Source organism: Tenrec ecaudatus (assembly GCF_050624435.1).
Source record: "Tenrec ecaudatus isolate mTenEca1 chromosome 1 unlocalized genomic scaffold, mTenEca1.hap1 SUPER_1_unloc_14, whole genome shotgun sequence".
NCBI lineage: Eukaryota > Metazoa > Chordata > Mammalia > Afrosoricida > Tenrecidae > Tenrec > Tenrec ecaudatus.
Window position 1 is genome coordinate 2,375,286 of NW_027457554.1, and position 15,569 is coordinate 2,390,854.

At 50.6% G+C, this 15,569-nt stretch overlaps 1 pseudogene; it reads right to left on the reverse strand.

Annotated features, from left to right (window-relative positions):
- Positions 1 to 175: 175 nt before the first annotated feature.
- Positions 176 to 5,065, reverse strand: LOC142435779 (bifunctional peptidase and (3S)-lysyl hydroxylase JMJD7-like; annotated as a pseudogene).
- Positions 5,066 to 15,569: the final 10,504 nt, after the last annotated feature.

Here is a 15,569-nt window from a genome sequence, read left to right on the forward strand (position 1 = left end):
CCTGCCTGGCACTTCCTGGTCCTCCTCCTATCACCCACGATAGTCTCCAGGGTCGGTCCCAACCCAGTCGGGGTTCTGGGTCAGACAGATTGCAGGGTGTCTCTGTGGGGGCCCATCTGGGGAGGAGCCAGAGTGCCCCCTGAGCTGTGGGGGGGCACGTTCCCTGGGGGCTCCACTAGTCCAGGCCTGAGGCCTTGGTGAGGGTGTCGAGCAGTTGGAAGTAACTGTACTTGAGGTCATACTCCATGTCGTACCAGAAGTTCACTGTGGGGAGAGCAAGCACAGGAGTGGGTGGCCCAGCTCTGACCCAGAGCCTCCGCTGCCCACCCGCTGGCCGAGGCCAGCAGCTCCTCACCAGCAATGCAGCCCTGGGACTACTTCACATGGTGGAACCACAAGGCCGGCAGGTAGAGCATCTCGCCGGCCTGCATGGTGCACCGGAGGGCCTGGGCCCCACGGTACTGTGGGTACCGGGACAGATCTGGTGTCAGGGGATCCAGTGGAAGCCAGGGCACCTGGGGACGGAGCAGGACCGGGGAACTCGGCCTTTGGCCTTGCCAACGGTAAGGGCCAAAGGTCCCACTCCATCCGCCCTGGGAAGCCAGCCCCAGAAGGCGGGACCTTACGGAGGAAGGGGCCACCTTCCCAAGACCTTTGGGGCCCGCTTGCTCCTCGGAGATGGATGAGCTCGCCCCTCTCTGAGGCCCAGGGCCAAGATGGACACCTTCTCCATGGCCTCTTCATCCACCACCTCAAAGGTGCCCGCCTCAGTGAGTCGGTAGGTTGCTGGGGTGTACAGCTCTGATGCCAGAGAAAAAGGGGGAGCTCAGCAAAGAGTGCTCCCAGCCCATCACACCTCCTCCCAGCCTCTCCTGTTGGCTGCCTGGCCCCAGGGACACAGGCAGGGAATCCTCGCTACCCTTCCTCTGGTTTGGGGCCCATGCGTAAGGCAGGCCTCAGTCCTACCATAGGGGATGAAGGTTCGGTCGCTGGGCGGGTGTAACAGGAAATGTTTCTCTCCAGAGAGGACACAGTAGAGGTTTTCGTAGTGGTCCTTGTGCACTGCCAACACAAAGAAGGTCCTGGGTAGATTTGGCGGAGCAGGGCACATGAGAGGCAGAACCTGCCCACCCAGAGCCTTGCGCCTCAAGACAGCCAGGGGTGTAAAAACGAGAAAGTCCTGCGAATAAAGATTTCAACCTTCCATCCAATGTGTCCCCTGATGTCTCCTTTACGCCCAGTACTAGTTCAACTTAGCCAGTAAAGGATCTCCATCCCTCTGCCATGAGCATGGTGCTCTTTTAAACTCCATCCGGGCTCAGACTGAAAACAGCCTCTTCAAAGAACAGCCAGGATCCTGGAGGACAATGAATATATAAGGGGGGAGGGGGAATCCCATTATTTTCTACACAGTTTCTGAAGCCCCCTCATTTCCCTCAGGGAGAAGAACTCAGGAAGGGAGGGTGAGAACGTTTGAACAAACTAGAGGGACTGAATCAATGTCACTGAGCTGTCAGCGTAGAAGCTTGGTGTGTGCTTTTGCTCTGTGTATTCTCAACGACATAGTCAAACCAGACTCCAGGAGATGCCCAGGAGGGGCTGGGGTGGAGGGCATTCCAGATCCCAGTCACCAGGGACTTGGCACACACCACACGCCCCATGCGGGTCATCTCTCCAAAGAGGTAAATATCCACGCATAGGGTTCTCCCAAGTTCACCTCCGGGGCCAACGTGCCCTCTGAGAGATGTCTAGTGCGCCCCCACACCAAAGTCATCCCACCCACCACGCTGCCACACCGCTCCTCCTCTGTTCGTAGAATGGTAGAGCGACCCTCCAGGCCAGCCTCCCACCCTTGGCCCCATCCTGGCTCCTCCCTGTTCCTGCATCCCAGAGACACCTACAGGACGTCACTGCGGCCGCCTCCCCCAGACAGAAGTTCACCGCGTCTGGCATCTTCCCTGCAGGACAGAGGAGGAGAGTTAGGAGCGGTTGTCCCCTGCAGGTTGGGTCTGGGATAACACCCAACAGGATGTGGGCAGGGGTGCTGCGTGCGAGCGAGGGGCATCCCAGGGAAAAGTGGCAAAGAGGCCATGGTTTGGAGGGCTTGGGGAGTGGGCCCAGCCCCCCAAAGGCAAAAGTTAGAGCACTAATCCTTTGCAGTCGGTCAACAGTCAAGGCTTCCAGGACGGCAGGGCCTGACCCTGGCCATGGGGTGGTGGGTGTGGGCCAAGACAATCAATGTCACCGAGCTGTCAGTGTAGAAGCTTGGTGTGTGCTTCTGCTGTGTATTCTCAACGACTGCCCTCTGCCCCAGTCGCCCCCTCTCACCCAGAGCCTGGGAGGCCCAGGGCATGTGGGGCTCCAAGTCGGCCAGCAGCTGGGGCAGCTCAGTAAGCAGGTTAGAGCACTGCTTATGCACGTAGAGCACACCAGGGTGCCGGGCCCTGCCCTCCAAGACATCCAACACACCTCACAGGGGCAGCAGGCGCTCGGCTGGCATCACGAACTGGTCTCCGCGCACGGAATCAGCATAGCCATCTGGGGTCACCGCTACGCTCACCTCCGTGGCGCCCACCGTGGCCCTAGGGGAAGGGACTCTAAGAGCATGTCCACATGCCACAAGACAGCTCGCCCATCACCCTAGCCCAGCCCAGGGCTGCACCCACCTCAGATAGGGGAGTGACCACTTCTGCAGGGCATTGCGCACGATGCAGGGCCTGCTGGGGCAGACCCAGTCCCGGTAGAAGTGCAGTGGCATCGGGGCCTCATCCAGGTAGGGCACGGTTGGAGGCACGCCAAGCTCTTAAGTGGGGTGGGAGGTAGATGTTGACATAAACAGCACCCAGCCACTTACGGATGAGATGCCCTCTCTGGGCAGGCCACAGGGTATCACTGGGCAGTGCTCACTGGGGAGGGACCAAGAGACTCTGGACCACCAGAAATAGAAGGGGATTTTCAAGGATGCGGCTGCCGCACGCCTACTCCAGGAGGGGCCACACAGCCCAAGAGCACGTGAGCAACATACTCTGGTGTCAACTTGTGGAGGGGTGGAGTCTAAGCTGTCATTCAGGTTGCAGCTTGATGACCTCATTTGTAGGTGCCCTCGGTAATCAATAGCTCCCTTCCTGTGAGACATTCCTGCTGACAAGACACACAGAGTTACACTAGAGCCCTGGAGCCGCAGGGCTCACTTGGAGACCCCTGCTAGCGCTGGGATGCCTCCACCACCACTGGGTCCACAAGGCTTTCCACCCACTGGCCTGTGATCTTCCTGCATCAGCATCATTGCTTGTGTTTCATGAGTAGGAAGAGGGATTTATAGACTGGTGTCGGACATATGGGCTAATATCAGACTTAAGGACTTGATCTGGACTGGGCTGGGATGTTTTCTTAATGTACATTTTTTCTTTGATATAAAGTTCTCTTTTAAAACACATATAAGTGTCTATGAATTTGTTTTTCTGGTCAACTGGGGCTAACACAGCGGGACTCCTGCTTGGCCCAAACCCCAGTCCTCCCTGGGGCCAGACCCTTGGTTAGCTTCCCTAGCTGCGGTGGCAGACCTCTAGCGAAGTATAGAAAAGCAGCCTCAGGCACCACGCAGGGAGCTCCCCGTGGCTGGGGGCAGCAAGATGAAGGAAGAATGCCTTCCAACTGCGAATATTCACTGAATATTTTGGAATGTGCTCAGCACTTGGCTTGGCCAGTGTGAATGGGTCCTTTCAAGATGCTGACAGCCTCATCGGGGAGACATGCCTATAAGCTGAACGCCCTGGGTCTTCCATGATGGTACCGTGCTGTGTGCTGCCTGGGTGGCTTTCTCTTGCTGCCCTTCATAAACATCACTGACTCCCTGTTGTGCTCCTGGCTGGCTCCTCGTCTCACCGAGTCTACCTACAAACACTCCCAACCTCCCTCGCCCTCACCTTCTCCCTCTCCCATGCCACCTCCTTTGGGGCCCCTCCACTCACAAGTCACCCCAAGAGCCTTCCTTCCCCCAGCTGGCTATCCATCTTCTTTAGGAACTTGTGAACCACACCACCCACCGCACACCCCCTCCCGGCCCCAGCCCACAACCATTTCTAGTAAACAAACAACAGTTGCCCTCGAGTCGATTCTGGTTCCTGGTGACCCGGGATGTCAGAGTGGACCTTTGCTCCACAGTTTGTGGCCCTGACTTTTCTGAAAAGGATTGCATTTCATTGGGGTCCTTTAGGAGTAGGCAAAGTGCACCGACCTTCCCATTAGTAAGACAAATGCTTAACCATGGACACCACCCCGGGGCTCTGAAAAACTCCTCGTTCCGTTCCTGCGTGCATGTCCACTTGACCACCTGCACCGTCAAGCACACTATCTACGGGCCCTGGTGGTGGCACTGTCCATAAGCACGTGGCTGCTAACCAGGAGGGTATGATCTCAGTCCACCAGGTGCCCCTCAGGAGAGAGACGTGGTGGCCAATCTGTTTCCTCAGACACAATACGGGGCAGTTCTACGACTCCAGTGACAGGTTTGCAAACAGGTTAATATACTATCTACTCAATTGATTTCCACTGGATAGCTGTCTCTGTCCCCGGCTAGAATGTGATCTCCATGAGGGTGGGGGTGTGGGTTATGCCTTCCCAGGATGGAGCTCAGTGCCCAGCACGCCCATGATCCCCAGTACACACTGGCTTAATGACTGGATGAAAGGCTTACAATATCTCCTGCCACAGTGAACTAACTGGTTCCCCTGGCTTAACTCCCCTCCTTCCAAAAGCATTTATCACCCCAGCTCCAGACATCTTCTTGAAAGGCAGCCTCATGTTGTCACTCTGAGCAAACCTCCTTTGATGACTTACCACTTGGAGAATAAAGTCTGCCTGGCCTTGGTAAAGGGGCCCAACCCATTCTTCTCCTCTGATTAGCCTCTGCCTGGAGCCGGCCCCTTACCACACACCCTCCCTGCTCCCTGGCCCTGCAGCTCCCTCCATTCTTTCCCTTGGGTAGAGCGGAAGGTTCCCCCCTGTGCTTCAAGGCCACTGCCCTCCCCTGAACCACAAGGTCGCGCACCTCCGGTGAAGTCATCCGATTATTCTCACGGTCAGTGGGAAAGTGGGGATGTCTTTAGCTAGATCAGAAATTGGAGCTGAATAGGAAGGTCCCAGGGGACCTGGGAAGGTGGAAAGGGAAGAGCTGATTGGTACTTGAAAGTCACTGGCAAAGAGGCAAGAAGAATCCTGCCTAGTAGATACAGGAACGCGGAGGGGTGACACGTGGCCAAGCTGTGCCAGCCCACTGTAACAGGCACCGCGGAAGATGACACAGTAAAACCCGGAGATTCTCACAGAAATTCTTAACAGAAGTGGTAACTGCTATTTTTAGCCCCTTTATGTTTTCTACTCTTCTTCCATTTTGATTTTCTTGCATTTGAATAGATTTCTTTTGGGGCACGGTCACTCTTCTATCCCAGGGCTTTGAAACGAGAGAATTTCAAAGGAGATCTAGACAATTCCTTTGACCCCATAATTCCTCTGCTAGGAATTTAACCAACCAAAATACACATGGCAAAACGCTTCCCTCTCGCGAGCGCACCAACCTGTCTCCGACTCAGGGTGTTTGCCTTCCGGGAACTGCCCCCGCATGTGTCTGCACACTCCCTCCCTCCCCGCCCTTGAGTCTGTGCCCAAGAGCCACCTCCTCATTGAGGCCCGCTCTACTCAACCTATTGAACCTCCATCCCGGAGCCCCTCATTCCACTTAACTGATTTCCCCACATTTATCTTCTAACCTACTGTCTCTTCATTTAGTGTGCCTACGGCTAACTGTAAGGAACCCCAGTAGCTGCTAACAGCAAGGTCAGTGGTTCAAACCCATCGGCCACTCCTCAGGAGAAAATAGACGCTGTCTGCTCCCTTAAAGAATTTCAGCCTCATTAACCCACCCAAGGGGAGCGGGTATTGTTTTTATCTCCACAGGGAAAGAGGGACCAGACTTCAACCCAATGCTCCAAGATGTGAATGCAGCATGCCAGCATGCAGTAGGGAACCAGTGGAGAGGTTTGAGGGGCCGGTCCCAATCCCAACTACTAAATGGACATCTGCCCCTCCCCCCAGAAGAATTTATTTCTAAGGGCGCCATTGAATCTGAAGCTCCGGGAGAGGGCCATATCTGATCGGAGCACACGGGAGCAGAGGAAGGGGAACGAGGAGAGTGGAGCACATCCTGGACCACCAGGCCATGGGGACGATATTTCCAATTAGAACAGCCAGTTCACAGAGAGGACCACATGGCCAGCCAAACTAGGAGACATGGCGCCCCTCACTGACTCATAGCCCTACAGGGGACAACAATGGAGACACAGTGTGGGAATTGCACCCAATATGATCCTGCCACACTGAGGCAAAACACTAAAGGGGTGCAACAGCAAGGGATTGGAGTGGCGAGGTCCCCAGGGAATGCTGAAGGTGGACTTTGGAGCCAGCATGGTGCCCCAACAGACTGGACTGGAAAACACTCCTAAAGGCCAACAAACAATCCTTGAACTAACTACAAGCTTTTTTTTCTTATTGTGTTTTGTTTTGGTTTTTGTCATTGGTTTGTTGTTGTTTTGCTGTATATTCTTTCTTGGTTTTGCTCTGTCTTGTTTTTGTGCATGTTATTACCTCCTCAGGTCTGTCTAAATAAGATAGGTTGGATGAACAATCTGGAGGAGAAAACAATGGAACCAACAGTTCCGAGGGGACATGGGAGAGGGGGAAGTGGGGAGAAAGGTAGTGGTGTTAACAAACCCAGGGACAAAGGAACAAGTGACCCAAATCGGTGGTGAGGAGGGTGTGCGAGGCTTGGTAGGGCATGATCAAGGGTAATGTAACCAAGAGGAATTGCTGAAACCCTGGTGGGGACTGAGCATGATAGTGGGAAAGGAGGAAAGTCAAAAAAGGAAATAGAGGAAAGAGCTGGGAGGCAAAGGGCATTTATAGAGTTCTAGACAAAGACATGTACATAGGCAAATATGTTTATATATGAGGATGGGGAAATAGATATGTTAGGTAGCTTAGCCTAGGTAATTGGGAAGTCCATTTACGCATGCCCAGGAGAACCAGCAAAGGACAAAGCTGGATTTTCCCGCCAGTGGGTGGAGATGGGCGTTACACCTGGAGCAGCCCACCTGGGCCAGGTTACTACAATTCAGCCAATGGGATCGACCTGGGGTCGTTCACCACGCCTCCCCCAGGAACCCTTAAGAAGGCAGGAACCGAGAGGGAGAGGGTCTGGTCATCTCTGCGGGAGGGGAGAGATCCTTGCATGTCCCGGAGAAGTCTTTGCCAGGCCGCATGGTCAAAGGAATCCTATGGGTGCCGCGTAAAACCTGATGCTTCTTTGAACTTTCATTAAATTCACTTGGATCACGAGCCCGGCTTCAGCATAAAATCTTTCTCGCGCGGAGCCAAGGACCAAGGCTGAAATCTAGTCCCGGAGAGAGAGACCTTACAGATCTATGTGCATATATTTATAGGTTTAGTATTAAGGTAGCAGAAGGACTTTGGGCCTCCACTCAATTACTCCCTCAATGCAAGAATATTTTCTTCTTTTAAATTGACACTCTATGAGGCTCACCTTCCTGATACAACTGCTGAAGACAAAGCGGGTGAATAAGCAAATGTGGTGAAGAAAGCTGATGGTGCCCGGCTATCAAAAGATAATAGCATCTGAGGTCTTAAAGGCTTGAAGGTAAACGAGCGGCCATCTAACTCAGAAGCAACAAAACCCACATGGAAGAAGCACACCAGCCTGTGTGATCAAGAGGTGCCGAAGCCATCACTTATCGGGCATCAAAGAACAAAAATTCATATCATTGTGTGCTCACCTCCCTGATTTGATCGCTGAAGACAAATGGGTGCATAAGCAAATGTGGTGAAGAAAGCTGATGGTGCCCGGCTATAGAGTCGGGGTCTTAAAGGTTTGAAGGTAAACAAGCAGCCATCTAGCTCAGAAGCAAAAAAAGCCCACATGGACAAAGCACACCAGCCTGTGCGATCACGAGGTGTTGAAGGGATCAGGTATCAGGCATCATCAGAACAAAAAATTATATCATAGTGAATGAGGGGTGGAGTGCAGAGTGGAGACCCAAAGTCCATTTGTGGGCCACTGGACAACACCCCCTTACAGAAGGGTCTCGGGGAGGAGACAAGCCAGTCAGGGTGCGATGTAGCAATGATGAAAAATACAACTTTCCTTAAGTTCCTAAATGCTTCCTCCTCCCCCACTATCATGATCCCAATTCTACCTTGCAAGTCTGCCTAGACCACAGGATGTACACTGGTACAGATGGGAACTGGAAACACAGGGAATCAAGGGCAGATGATCCCTTCAGGACCAGTGGTGTGAGTGGTGATGCTGGGAGGGTAGAGGGAGGATGGGTTGGAAACGGGGAACCAATTACAAGGATCTACATGTGACCTCCTCTCTGGGGGACGGACAACAGAGGGGTGGGTGAAGGGAGATATCAGACAGGGAAAGATATGACAAAATAATAATTTATAAATTATCAAGGGTTCATGAGGGAGGGGGGAACAGGGAGGGAGGGAAAAAATGAGGACCTGATGCTAGGGGCTTAGGTGGAGAGCAAATGTTTTGAGAACGATGAGGGCAATGAATGCACGGATGGGCTTTACATAATTGATGTGTATATGGATTGTGATGGGAGTTGTATGAGTCCCTAATAAAAAGATTCTTTAAAAATATGTTGTGTTTCCATACACCAGCAGCAAACAATCGGAAAAGGAAAGAAAGAGAACAATTCCATTTCTAATACCATCTAAACAACTAAAGGAATGAGGAATAATTTTTTTAATAAATCATTTTATTGGGGCTCATACAACTCTTATCAGAATCCATACATACATCAATTGAGTAAAGCACCCTTATACATTCGTTGTCCTCATCATTCTCAAAATTCGTCTTCCACTTGGGTTCCTGGAATCAGAATTTTTCCTTTTTTCCCCCTCCCCTCCCTCTCCGCTCCCCCTCCCCCTCCCCCATGAACCCTTAATAGTTTATAAATTATTATTTTATCTTATCTTACACTACCCCGCGTCTCCCCTCACCCACCGTCGCATTGCCCATTTATCAGAAAGGAGGTTACATGTAGATGGGACTGAGGAATAATTTAATGAGGGAGACAACTACTAAAAATACTTCTGAGGGAATTTAAAGAAGACATAAATAAATTAGAAGGCTTAATATTGTTAAGATGACAATATGACCAAAGGGATCTGCAATCCCTATAAAAATTCCAACAGCTTTTATGTTCCTTTTAGGGGAACGGAAAGTCAATTCTCAAATTCACATGATTGCAAAGGGCCTCAAATAGTAAAAATGATCTTGAAAAAAAGAAGAACAAAATAGGAGGTTTCAAAATAAAATAAAAAATAAATTTTTAAAAATAGGAAGTTTCATCCTTTCCAATTTAAAAATGTACTGTAACGTTGTTAGGCAGACTAGCGCAGGGATGGGATGTCCCTTAAGCCATGCCCAGAGAGCCAGGCAAGGGAACAAAGAGCGGCACACTGCACATGCTCAGAGGCTCAGGTTTCCCACCAGTGGGATTGGGTGGGTGCTAAACTTGGATCGGCCCACCTGAGCCAGGTGAATTCAATTCAGCCAATGGGGTCCATCTGGGGTCGTCCACCACGCCTCCTCCTGGAATCCATGAAAAGGGAGGGGTGGGGGAGGGGGAGGGGGAGAAGGGAGAGAGAGAGTGAGTGAGAGAGAGAGAGAGAGAGAGAGAGAGAGAGAGAGAGAGAGAGAGAGAGAGATCGAGATCTAACAGAGAGCAGAGAGTCGCAGGGAAGGAGAGATCTTTGCGTGACGCTGAGCAGCTTCAGCCAGGCTGCATGGTCGGCGGAGTCCTATGGGTGCTGTGTAAAACCTGAAACTTCTTCTACCTCTCATCAAACTCACTTGGTTCACGAACCAGGCTCCGGCGTGAATTCTTTCTAACGAGGTACAACTCGATCTCCCGAGAGATCTAACAAAGCCACAATCATCAAAAGAGTGTGGTATTCCTAAGAGGGCAGTCCAAGGAGTAGAAATGAGAATCAAGAAATACACCCGTACACCTATGGTAACTTGTGATTTGACAATTGTGTGAATGGGGGAAGACCCACTTATTCAATACACAGTGCTATGACCACTGAGTCGCCACATGCAAAGGAATGAAGGCAAATGGACCGATACCTTACATCATGTATGTGGAATTATAAAAGAGACTTCTCCCCAGATTTGTCTCCCCAAAGACATGTCAAACACTAGAGCCTATTTGCCAGCATATGGTGGGAGGCCAGATGCTTGGAGACATCCTCCCTGAAGGCAGTCATTGGCCAGACAACTGTCTGCTCCCAGGGCAGGTAGAGGTACCCCCCTCCCTGCTGTTAAGGACAATGGGCTAGTTCTCCCTAAATGCTTGTGACCATTAGCTTGGTTCCCATAGGAAGAGTTTACACCCTACTGATAATGGTTTCTATGGAGACCCAGAAAACAGGTCAAACCAGCTCAGTGACATTCAAAGTTAGGCTGCCATCCTGAATCTAGGATCTGCCCTTGTCACATGTGTGCCCCCAATCCCTCCTCTTCCTATTGTGTATATCCTTATATTGTCCCCCTCTCATTGCTGTATACCCTATAGTGCAACCCCTTCCTGTGATGTATGTCTTTACCTGTAATTACTGGTCTTGCACATCCCCCAAAGATATATAGGCCTGGGTTATGTGTCTTTGTAGTCAGAACTCCAGAGCCTCGGAGCACTCTGCTGATTTTCTTTAGATGCCTTTCCTCCCACATACCCAACAACCCGTTCCCCTATTTTAGCATTGAAAGTCCCTCCACCCAGGCCAACTGGTTTGATCATGTATTCGATTTGCATGCAGCCCCTCCCCTCTCCTGAGGGGTAGCCTCAGTGAAGGCACTGAAGGCTCAGAATCTTGGTTTCCTGACCTGTGCGTGTGCTGGAAAGTTTACATGGGATGATAAACAATAACACTGATCGCAATGAACAATTATAAGCACTTACTATGGGCCAGACGTTGTTCCTCAGTGCTTCTAGCAGGCACACAAATGCCATGTCCTTGGGGCCTACAAGAACTCAGATTCCACTTCAGCAGATCTGAAGCAAGCTGTGAGAAATGGAGTTTCTACAACAGTGAGGACCAGGATTCTAAGAAGGATTGAGGCATTCAAATGACCGTGATGGCAAAGACCATGTATTGAGTATACTGTGGGTGGCCAAAAGAATGAGCAAATCAGTCCTGGAGGAAACCGAACCAGGACATTCTTCGAAGAATGTTCCTAGAAGATAGAATGGCAAAATTTTGTCATGCTGATTTTGGACATGTCGTTAGGAAAGACCAATTGCGAGACGAAAACATCATGTTTGGTAAAATAGTGGATCAGGGGAAACTCTTCATGACACGGACTGGCACAATAACCGCAACAATGACCTCAAACCTGCCAATGGGCAGGAAGATTGCATAGGATCTAGCAGTAATTTGTCCTATCCGGCATAAGGTCACAAGGAATCAAATTTGCTGTGCTGGCGACTAACAACAACAAGGTCTTTCTATCATTCAATCTCAACCTCGAACACACAACCTAAGAACTATTTTTCACTTCCCTTGTACACACAGCAGAACAAAGGGGGTTCAATGATTTTTCCGAGGTTATAGAGCTAGAAGGACATAGAGCCAAAACTGGACAATGGAGCGATTTGACACCAGAGACATTAATCTTAAGCAGGACCTTTGTCTCCCACAAAGATCATAGGCATATCCATAACGGACTTGGCACAAGCTCTTCCACATGGCAACCTTTCAGCAGATAGTTGATATCTTAGTACCATCCAGTTGACACCAAATCAGCGACTGTATAGGGCAGGGTAGAACTGTCTATGTGGGTTTCTGACACTAAATATTTACAGCCATAGAAATCCTCATCTTTCTCCCACAAAAGTCCATATGATTGTTATTAATTGGGTCAGAAGTCACTTTAATGGTGACCAAATCCTTCCTCTTCTTGGATTCAACATTATACCCCACTGCTTCTAATAGCTCCTCTACCCAAACCAAAACAGGCATGAGAGAGTTGATTCTGACTCATGGTGCCTTATGTGTGGATTCCATAGGACTTTCAAGACTATAGGGTTTAAGCAGGTTTCCAGGCCTTTCCTCCATGGTGCCCCTGTGTGGGTTCCAACTGCCAATGATTTGTTGAATAGTTGAGTGTGGAACTCTTTGCCCTCCTCCAGGAACTCCAATACCATTGAAGCTCTCTATTCACAAAGGACTGTCCTTCCAACCTAGGCTCAGAGTGCTTGTCTTCTCTCTCTTGTTTTCCTTTTCATCAAGTTGTTTGGGACTCCCCAGGAGTTGGGTCCCAGGGACATATTTATATGTAATTATGTCCCTGTCATCTACAACATGATCATGATAAATGGAGAAAATACTGAAGTGATCAGTGCTATCTTCTTGCTGCGATCCACAATAAATGATCACGCGAGCCCCAGTCAAGAATCCAAAGGACGTATTGCATTGGGTAAATCTGCTCTATGAGACCTCTTCCTTTTTTAAATTTTTTTGCAGCTGGGAAAGAGAAAGGGGAGATGGGCTCTTCTCCCAAGTTGGCATCCCTGCCAGGACTCCCCTACTCAAATCTGGCCAACTTCACTCCCGAATAGAGTTCCCTGCTACTCCTGTAGAACTGCCCCGTGGAAGGACCAATGGTCTAAAGATTCAGAATGGAGAAGACAAGTGCCAAAAGCCATAGCCTAGCCCTTCACAGCCAGAGTGTGACCCCACAAGGGCCCCCACAAACAGACACTTTCTAGGGATCTTAAGTTGTTGGGGCTTAAGGGGAGGGGAGTGAGGCTCTAGCAAGCTACGATCCCATTCCAGGCTGTGGGCACATATCCCGAGCCCTTGATGGGGAGGCCTCACATACCCACTGGGTCCAATGGAGTTCTGGGTATATGGGCCTGTGGGAGGGAAGCCACCTTGGGGGCTGGACCAACCCAGAACATCCCAAGTTGGATGGGGTGCAGGGGCCTGGGCAGGATCCCTCCTCCTTTCCATCCCTCATGACCAACCAGACTAACAAAGTCTTGGGCAGGGAGCGGGCCTGGAGCAGGACCAGGGTTGGGACAGGGGGCCTGGAGTGAGGTCTCAGGTGGGTGGGCCTGTCCGGGCAGGAGTTCTGGGGCCAGGGCAGGCACGAGGTGGGCTGCAGACCCACATCAGGGGTCATGGTGGCATGTCCAGGGTAGGCAGGAGTCTGGGAGAGGGCGGGGAGGCTGCAGGAACCACACCTGGTCTGTGAAGCCCTAGGCCTTGCCCATCAGGTCATTTTGGCCCACGGAGGTGGTGCGGCTCTGAGGCTGGCTCACTCAGCACTCAGAGCTTGGCCTGCTCAGGTCCTGAGCCCTTGGCCTCCACAGGAAGTGCTGGCTGGCCTCTTGCCTTGTCCTCAATAGTGGCTCCAGCTGCTGCCAAATAGGCCAAGGCTTAAAGGGGCCATGGGCTTCCACCTGTGTGCCCAGACTCTTCATCCTTAAAGGGGTCACGCGTTGCAGCCAGAGACCTCTTTCAAAAGTGTTCTCCAAAGTGTTTAAGAGCAAGGATGTTACCTTGAAGCTTAAGGTGTACCTGACTAAAGCCATCTGAGTCATATATTCAATTGCCTTGTATGCACGTGAAAGTTGGACATTGAAAAGAAAGATCAAAGAAGAATCAATGCATTTATATTGGGATGCTGGTGAATAATATTGGAAGTACTATGAACTGCCAAAAGAACAAACAAATGTGGGTTAGAAGTACAGCCAGAATACTCCTTAGAAGCAAGAATGGTGAGACTTCCCCTCACGTACCTTAGACATACTGTTAGTGAGAGATCAGTCCCTGGAGGAGTAAGGACATCCTGCTAGGTGAAGAGAGATAAGCGAAAATGAGGAAGACCTTCAGTAAATGGATTGACACAGTGGCTGCAACAAGGGGCTGAACCATAACAACTATTGAGAGGATGGTGCAGGACTGGGTGGTGTTTCGTTCTGTTGTCCATAGGGTGGCTAGGAGTTGGAATTGACTCAATGGCATCTAACAACAGAAACAAAATCTACACCCACTACTAACAGGACAGGAAGTTTTCCAACCCCTCGCATCTCTCAACCCCAGGAACAGAGATGCCACCTTCCTTCTAGCTGTATAACCAGTATCTAGAACAGAGCTCAATGACGAAGTGCCTAACAAACATGAAGTAGCTGTTACTTAGCTCCATGCCTCATAGGTCTCAGTTCCCCAGCCCCAAAACAATAACATCGGTGTTGTTGTTTGTTGCCATCAAGTTGATTTCTACTTACACCTGCCTCACAACTGCCTACCTAGTAACCCACCTTATGAAAATAAGGCAGAAGAATGATTCTTTCCCACGGTGTCTGCAGACTATGACTCACCACTCTGAAGGCACTGTCATGTAAATGTTGAATGGCTAGCTGAAAGGTTGACAGTTGAAACCCACCAGCTGCTTCAAGGTAAAATGATGGGGCTGTCTGTTCCAGTAATGTTGTACAACCTTGGAAAACTTACATAAGGAATTGACTGGACTGCAATGAGTTTGCTGTACCTGGAATGATGATGCGACCAGAGAAAGAATGAGAGGGAAGCCTGAACAGAAAGCACTGCCCTGCCCTCCATCTGGCAGTTTTGTGATTTTTTGAAACAGTTGGTTCGAATGGAACAAGGAATAAAGAGGCGGAGTGCATGGCAGTTGAGCGCTATTTGCCATTCTGACCAAGTGCCTCTGTGAGAAAAGGGGGAGGGTAGGGTTGATCTTGGTCTTGATCAAAGTCCAAGAAAATATTTGCATTTCCAGAAAGTGGGAGGTTTCCCAAACCAGGGTAGTAGCAGGAGCTGCTAGCTCTCACATCTGGCCCTGTGGACCCTGTTCGAAGAATCTCCTGCACTGGGTAAGAGGTTGGTGGTTAGAGAGTTGAACTTCCTCTGGTTGTGTCTGATCTGAAGGGGTTTGTCGACAGGCATCCTGGCTCTTTCCCAGCCTGAGCCCTTGAGCCTCCTCAAGTCCACGCTCCCGCTTCCCCGGCCCCCCACAGGGACACCTTCCAGAGGTCTTCCTGTACCCATATGTGGATTTTGACTTTTCCTTCTTTGGCTCTGCTTAGTGGCAGGGCATTTGAAGGGTGGTTGTGGGCTTTGTACAGTTGTCATTAGGATAAATGCGTGATAATTTCCTAAATTTCTCCTCCCGCAGCTTTAGGCTGTGTTTCCAAACTCCCGGTCCTCACAGAGGCTCTGCAGAGGGGGCAGTGGCTCTGATTCCACCTGGCAGTTCCTAGTTGAGCACATGGATGTCCCATCCCAGTCTAGCCATGGCACCAGGGATCACGGTGCTAGGAGAGGGGCAAATGGGTCCTCCAAAGGAGATGTGTAGTGACCACAAAAGTGACACACTTATGGTTATCTACTAATTGTACATGGTGGTGCTTGGCCCTCTCAAGGTGGAAACATACAAATTAGCCTATGCTCTA